The sequence below is a fragment of the Hydra vulgaris genome, chromosome 06 (assembly GCF_038396675.1).
Source record: "Hydra vulgaris chromosome 06, alternate assembly HydraT2T_AEP".
Lineage (NCBI taxonomy): Eukaryota > Metazoa > Cnidaria > Hydrozoa > Anthoathecata > Hydridae > Hydra > Hydra vulgaris.
In genome coordinates this window covers 43,295,001-43,302,894 of record NC_088925.1, presented here as the reverse complement: position 1 = coordinate 43,302,894, position 7,894 = coordinate 43,295,001, and positions in this window count along the sequence as shown.

The following is a 7,894-nucleotide window of genomic DNA, read 5'->3' as shown; positions in this document are numbered from 1 at the left end:
AACTTTTGAAAAAGATCACGAACTTGAAAATTATGTTGACACTATTTTAGAAGGTTTGAGTTCTTTTAAAAGTGTAAAGTTTTGTTTGTTTAGCTCATAAAAACCATAAATACTTGTATATGCTTATGAGTTGCTTATACAGTATTAGCAACGTACTTATCTAACATACACAAGAATTTAGCGTTTTTTACTTTGAATTAAAATTTTGTAAATTTGATTATTAGTTTGATTGGATAAGTAATTTAATTTTAATAAGATAAATGAATATTGTACCTTTCATATAGTTGTTTAAAATTGTTTTTAACTTAAACCTGGAGCATTCCAATATGATGTTTGTGTCAAAGTTTGTAAAAGCAAAAGAGGGCAAAAACTGCACAAATCTAAAAAACACCCTAACAACAATATAGCTGCTGGGAATGCTTACAATTCGGAATTAAACTTTAACATCGAAATTTTGTTTTCACTAATACAAAATGTGTTTTGCAAGATTATGGAAGGCTCCATTTATGGCAAACAAATTATTGAGCAAGTTAAAACTCTTTGGATTAATTTAGTAAAAAAATGAAATTCAGTTTGATAGAATTATTGAAAGCTGCACAAAAATTTATTCTATAAGTTTAAACAAGTTTTATGCTAGTTATTTTGGGAATGTAGTAATCCACAGTAATCCACAATAAGGAAATTTTAAATTGTGGTGATGATTATGAAGATGCTGCTACATTAATGTTAAACAAACTTGCAGATAGTATATCAGCTTATTATAAAAACAATATATCGATTGTTAATAACAATCAGACATTAATTACACCTACAATATGTGATAGGGAAAAGAATGGATTGCAATATCTTGGAGGTTATGTTATTCATAAAATTAAAAAAAAAAATCAAAATTCTCTAATAATAATACTCAATAATACTCAATTAATAATAACTAATAATACTCAATTACAACAAACAGTGTCTATATTAAAAAGCTGTTGAAATGAAACAAAAAATATAACTGACCAAAAGATTGTCAACACTCTTAATCGTTGTGGACTTACTGGCATTACAATTGAATTAGAGCAAATTTTAATTATAGCAGAAAAAATATTTCTTTTATATACAGAACAGTCGAAACTGACTAAAAGTAAAGACAAGATTTTTTGATGAAAAAATTACTCTGTGATAAAGATTTAGATGAATATTACAGGACTATTATTGAAAAATGTGATTTAAAAATTGAAAAAGATAGTCAAAAATCTACTTTGCCTTTAATGCTAGGTTTATATTTTTAAGTTCGAAGTCATTTCTTTGCTAAGGATATTATTAATAAGCATAAAACAAAAAAACAAACAAACAGGAGAACAATCAAATAAAAGGATTACGTAAAAACATGAAATAATCATATAGACTAAAAGAAAAACTTAAAAAATAATGTTTTTGCTTTTTCTATTCTAAAAATCGTTTTTTTTACAAGAGTAAAAATTAACGTGAGATATTTGAAGTCAAAGAAAAGATGTTATGTCAAAGAAAATGTGTTATTTGCTCATTTACATTCTTTTATTCTTTATCGTTGTATACTTTTTTTAATGTAATGTACTAGTTCTATATATATATGTATATATATATATATATATATATATATATATATATATATATATATATATATATATATATATATATATATATATATATATATATATACACACTTTTGTTTTGTTAATAAGTTTTGTTTACAAGTTTTAAATATAAAGATTAGTTAAAAAATCATGTTTTCTTTTTTTTTCTTTCGGAATTAAATCTTTAGAGATATTTATCCAAGCTTTTTTGTTGTCATATGAGTCTCTAGTATTTCCAGTATTAAGCGAAACACTTTTTTGAATGTGTATTCCATTAGCATTATAGCCAAACTGTTTTGCATCAGGATTATCTGAATAGCGCCCAATTTTCCTATGAGCACTAAAATATTCCTCAATTGGATCTTGGCAAAATCTACTTGTAAGTACGTAAGGCATACCCTCACCTAGCAGAAACTTTATAACTTCTACTATTGAATTACATGTCATCATTAGGCCTTCATATGTCTGATGCAAAATAAACATTTTTGCTTTAGCCTCATAAGAGTATTGGCAACCAGCTTTGTCTACTCTTTCATCAATAGATTTTTTACAATTTTTAAAATATTCCATAAAATCATTTAAAAGGAAATTAAACCGAGGATCCTTTTTTGCCTTTTTAAGGAAAGGTTTCATTCTATATTCTTCAATTGTTTTAGATTAAGATTAAAGTGTTAGTTTAATCATTGTTCTATTTGATGATGCACTATCAGCTACAACAGAAACTAGATAAAGATTGCATCTTTTCTCTAAAATGCACACTGAATCCCATAATAAACTAAATAACTGTACTGCTGTGGCAGTGATGATAGTAAAATATGCAAGCAAAAACTTAAGAGATGTTGCAATGCTACAAACCACGAAAACAAGGGCATAAAAGGCAAGTTAACATTTTTGTAGTGCAGCAAAGTTTGGGTCAACAAACCCAATCAGCCGATTACTATTTTTATCAAAAACTAGATTAGATTTAATTGACATCTCATCGATAAGAAGCAAAACATATCTTTCAATATTTGTATAATATTTGGTTTGTCTATTTAATTCCTCAAAAATGCCATCCTGATACCCAACTTTCAGTGGAATATAATTTTTGTAATCTCTGAGTGTTCTCAGGCTCGGCAACACAAGTATTTTGCTATTTCTAATTTCTTGGTATGCAAAAGGTGATTTTGATGCAATGGATAAACAGTACCTTATTATCATTGGGTGATACCTAACTCTTGATGAGGAAACCCTTAATAACTTTTTTTGTTTTTGCCAAAACAAATTCATAAAGTCACTAATATTATGATTAGCATTAGAGATTATTGAAAGAAGCTAATAAGCTTTTCTTACATTGTTTTGATCCTAGCTTGCAATTGTGTTCATTTCAGACGATGCTGTTAAATTGTTAATTTAAGTCTTGATGATGAGGTCAAAGAGATAGGGGCATTTAGCTTGGCTGGCTCATTGTGACTCTTCAATTTTTTCTTTTTTAAATAAACAACTGATTTGTTAGTCAATATACATTTTTTACATCTGCTTGACTCTTTAAGTAAAATATCACAGTTAACATTTCTGTAATATGACATATGTTGGAATGCAGATGTTTCTGTATCCCAATAATGTGGATTTTTTTAAAAAGGTATGCAATAGTAAATGGTACTTGCTGTCTTTTCATGGATTGGTACACCTTCACATATCTGATAACTTTCAATTAAAGCAATTAAATTATTTAATGATTTATTTTGCATACTTCTTTTGTAAATTGTGTAAATAGTATGACTTTTAGGAAGCATCCATACATATACAAACAAACTATATCCTAAACTATCATCTATGATTATTTCAAATTCTGGAAGGACAAGCTGATTTGAACTACTTTTTAAAACACTTATTTCATTTTCTTTAACATCTGTTATCCAACTATTCGAAAGTTTTAAATTTCGTATTTGAATTTTAAAACGTCTTTAAATTTCTCATAACATTTAGTTGATATTTAAAATATTATTTTAGTAGTAGGTTCAATAGGTTTCCTTGGCTTTCTTTTTTTGGTAAAGTAGTGATACAACTTTTTATAGGAAGAAATAGACTTGGTATAACTCCATTTTTCATTATCTTTTTTGTAATTTTTGGACCAATGTCTTGAAAAAAATATTTTATATATATATATATATATATATATATATATATATATATCAAGGTGGTTCTAAAAACAACTTTTTCTGAAAATGACTGCTGGCACCTCCTGAATATATTGTATATAATTAAAAAAATGCTACATTTAAGAAATTTTTGAATAAAATATACTTTAAGGGGTTGCTACCGGCCCTCGAACATTATATAGGTCCCAAATATTATTAAAAAAAAAGTTTTTCAAAATTATGTCATGTTGAGTCTCAAATGAAGGGAAATTATATAAAAAATTTAAAAATATTAATCATTTTATAAAAAAACATAGATAAAAAAAATTATAATCAAAAAATCTTGTTAAAATCCCTATTTTTCATTTTTAGTTAAAAAACGTAACTTTTTGTTTACTAAAATCTAAAATAAAAAATAAATTATAAAATGATTATTATTTTTAAAATTTTTATATAATTTCCCTTCATTTGAGACCCAACAATGTTCGAGGGTCGGTAGCAACCCCTTAAAATATTTTTTATTCAAAAATTTCTTAAATCTAGCATTTTTTTAATTATATGCAACATATTCAGGGGGTGCCAGCAGTCATTTTTGTTGTTGTTTTTAGAACCACCTTAATATATATATATATATATATATATATATATATATATATATATATATATATATATATATATATATATATATATATATATATATATATATATATATATATATATATGTATATATATATATATATATATATATATATATATATATATATATATATATATATATATATATATATATATATATATATATATATATATATATATATATATATATATATATATATATATATATATATATATATATATATATATACCAGGCCTAAAAGCATGAAGTGAGTGTCGAGTTACAACTGTATCGATAGAGAACATTTGTTGTGAACGGGCCTTAACTTTTTTTTAATTTTGTTGCTATGACATCTGTCAAACATATTTAGTAAACATCGAGTCATTGTATAAACAACATCATATTTTATAATCGTGTTAAAAATATCGAATTTTGTACCAGAAAATGATGATTTGTGGAAGGACTAATTTTTTGTTTTCATTTGAAGAAAAGCGCTGCAGTATCGTATTGAATGCTTGTCGAAGCTTATGGCGATCATGCTCTATCGGAAGCAACATGCAAAAGATGGTTTCAACGGTTCAGAGATAATGATTTTGATGTGCGAAATGAAAAACGTGGAAGACCACCAAAAAAGTTTGAAGACACAGAATTGCAAGCAATACTGGATGAAGATGACACTTTAAGTCAAAAACAAATGGCAGAAATGTTAAATGTTTCACAACCAGCAGTTTTTGACCGTTTAAAAGCTATGCGAAAGATCTAAAAGTGCAGGAAATGGGTGCCACATGAACTGAATGACAGGCAGATGGAAAAGCGAAAAACCACATGTGAAATGTTGCTGTTTTGACACGAAAGGAAGTCAGTATTGCATCGAATTGTGACTGGTGATGAAAAATGGATTTATTTTAAGAATCCCAAACGCAAAAGATCATGGATAAATCTAGGAGAAGCATCAACATCGACTGCAAAGCCTGATCGGTTCGGAAAAAAGACAATGCTCTGTGTTTGGTGGGACCAGAAGGGAGTGGTTTATCGTGAACTTCTAAAACCTGGCGAAACTGTTGATACGCAACGTTATTGACAACAAATGATCAATTTGAACCATGCATTGATCGAAAACGACCAGAATGGGCCAGAAGACACGGAAAGGTAATTTTGTTGCATGATAATGCTCCGAGTCATACAGCAAAAGCGGTCAAGGAAACGATAATATCACTTGGCTGGGAAGAGTTACCTCACCCGCCGTATTCACCAGACTTGGCTCCTTCCGACTATCATTTGTTTTCATCGATAGGACATGGATTAAATGAGCAACACTTTTATTCCTACAAAGAAGTCGAAAAATGGGTCTCCGAATGGTTTGCCTTAAAAAAAAGTTATATTGGCGTGGTATCCACAAATTGCCAGAAAGGTGGTCAAAATGTGTAGAAAGCAATGGCAAATACTTTAAATAAAATATTTTTTACTTTTCCATTAGAAAATAGTGTTTTATTTTGAAAAAAAAACGCTCATTTCATACTTATAGACCCGGTATATATATATATATATATATATATATATATATATATATATATATATATATATATATATATATATATATATATATATATATATATATATATTGATATATAACTTTTTTAAATAAAACGCTTGTGACATACGTATTTTAAAATCATCTGGCTTAAAGTGCTGTTCAGAAGCAAAGGCTTTCCCTGAGTTGATTTGCTTTTTAAATTGTTGGTCAATCACACGCCCTTTTGTAATTGAATTTAATCATTCAGATTAGCATTTTTGATGAGCAGGATCTGCAGAATTTGAATGAAGAAGTTTGAATATTCCAACACCTTTTGCTCGTCTTGAAGTTTGTTATACAGCTATATAAAAAATTGAAGTTTGTTATACAGCTAGATAAAAAAAGAAAGTGAAAAGTTTAAAGAGTCCATTAACCAATTGCTTTTTTTTAATTCTATTTACTTTATAAAGAATTTTAAAACTTAGAGTCTAGTTTTTAATAACTTAAACCAAGTAACTTAGCTAAAATTTAATCGCAAAACGCAAAGCGGACAGCAAATTGTCCGCTTTACGAAATGGTCCGTTTTAGGATGGATTTTTTATACATATATGTCCGCTTTAAGCTGATTTACAAACATATATATATATATATATATATATATATATATATATATATATATATATATATATATATATATATATATATATATATGTAAAATTTTTTTTGAGATTTAGTAACTCTTCCTGATGATCCAGCAATGGTGAAACTCCAAGTCGAAGATAAAAGTTAGATAAGTGTTTTTTACTAATTATATATATATATATATATATATATATATATATATATATATATATATATATTATATATATATATATATATATATATATATATATATATATATATATATATATATTGATATATAACTTTTTTAAATAAAACGCTTGTGACATACGTATTTCAAAATCATCTGGCTTAAAGTGCTGTTCAGAAGCAAAGGCTTTCCCTGAGTTGATTTGCTTTTGAAATTGTTGTTCAATCACACGCCCTTTTGTAATTGAATTTAATCTTTCAGATTAGCATTTTTGATGAGCAGGATCTGCAGAATTTGAATGAAGAAGTTTGAATATTCCAACACCTTTTGCTCGTCTTGAAGTTTGTTATACAGCTTTATCTCCAGGCATATTTTACTTCAAAATTAGCACTGAATAAATCTCTAGTAACCAAAAAATTAATAACAAACAATCACTACAGATGTCATAATGACTTCCTTGCGTTAAATTACAAATTCTTATGTTAGTATGTAGTATTACTCTATAGTAAAGCATCTTATATATGTAGAATGTAATGAACTAAAATAGGTACTTCTCCTTTCGTAAATATTTGTAAATCACCTGTTTAAATATAATCTGACTTGAAGTACATCTCCAGACTATCAACGAGTTTATAAAACAGTAATCAGTAATTTAAAGCAGAAAACGTGTTTGTTTCTTGCTCACGATCCGTAATAAATTAAACATTTTATTATCTCTAAGAATCTATCTTTGCTACCTTTAAAAAACTGTTTAAAATCTATACTAAAAATATTACTTTATTTTCAAGAGTTTATTTAATGAACTTCATGCCAAAATCAAATTATATTATAAGCAAACATAAGAATACGGTAAAATTGAATAAAGACAATGAAATCTTATAAAAAAAGCATCCTTTTGATTTGTCCACCTTGTTTTGTCCAAAGAAAAAAATGTAGTTTGTTAAGAAAAATGTGTTATAAATTTTTTTTGTGATTCATAGTATGATTCCAACTCTTTTTATTCGTAGAATCTCTGACTACAACGTATAAAAAAATGCGTACAATAATTGGAACACAATCTTTATATTAATTCACAAGACTAACTAGAAATTAATATGAAATAGCTTAACGGAAACCGATAGTTTATTATAGATTTAATAAAAAAAACAGTCGATTGGAATTGTTAAAAACAGCTTTATATTCAAATTGTATTCTTTATTGGTTTACATTTTATAAACAAGAACTTTTACAATT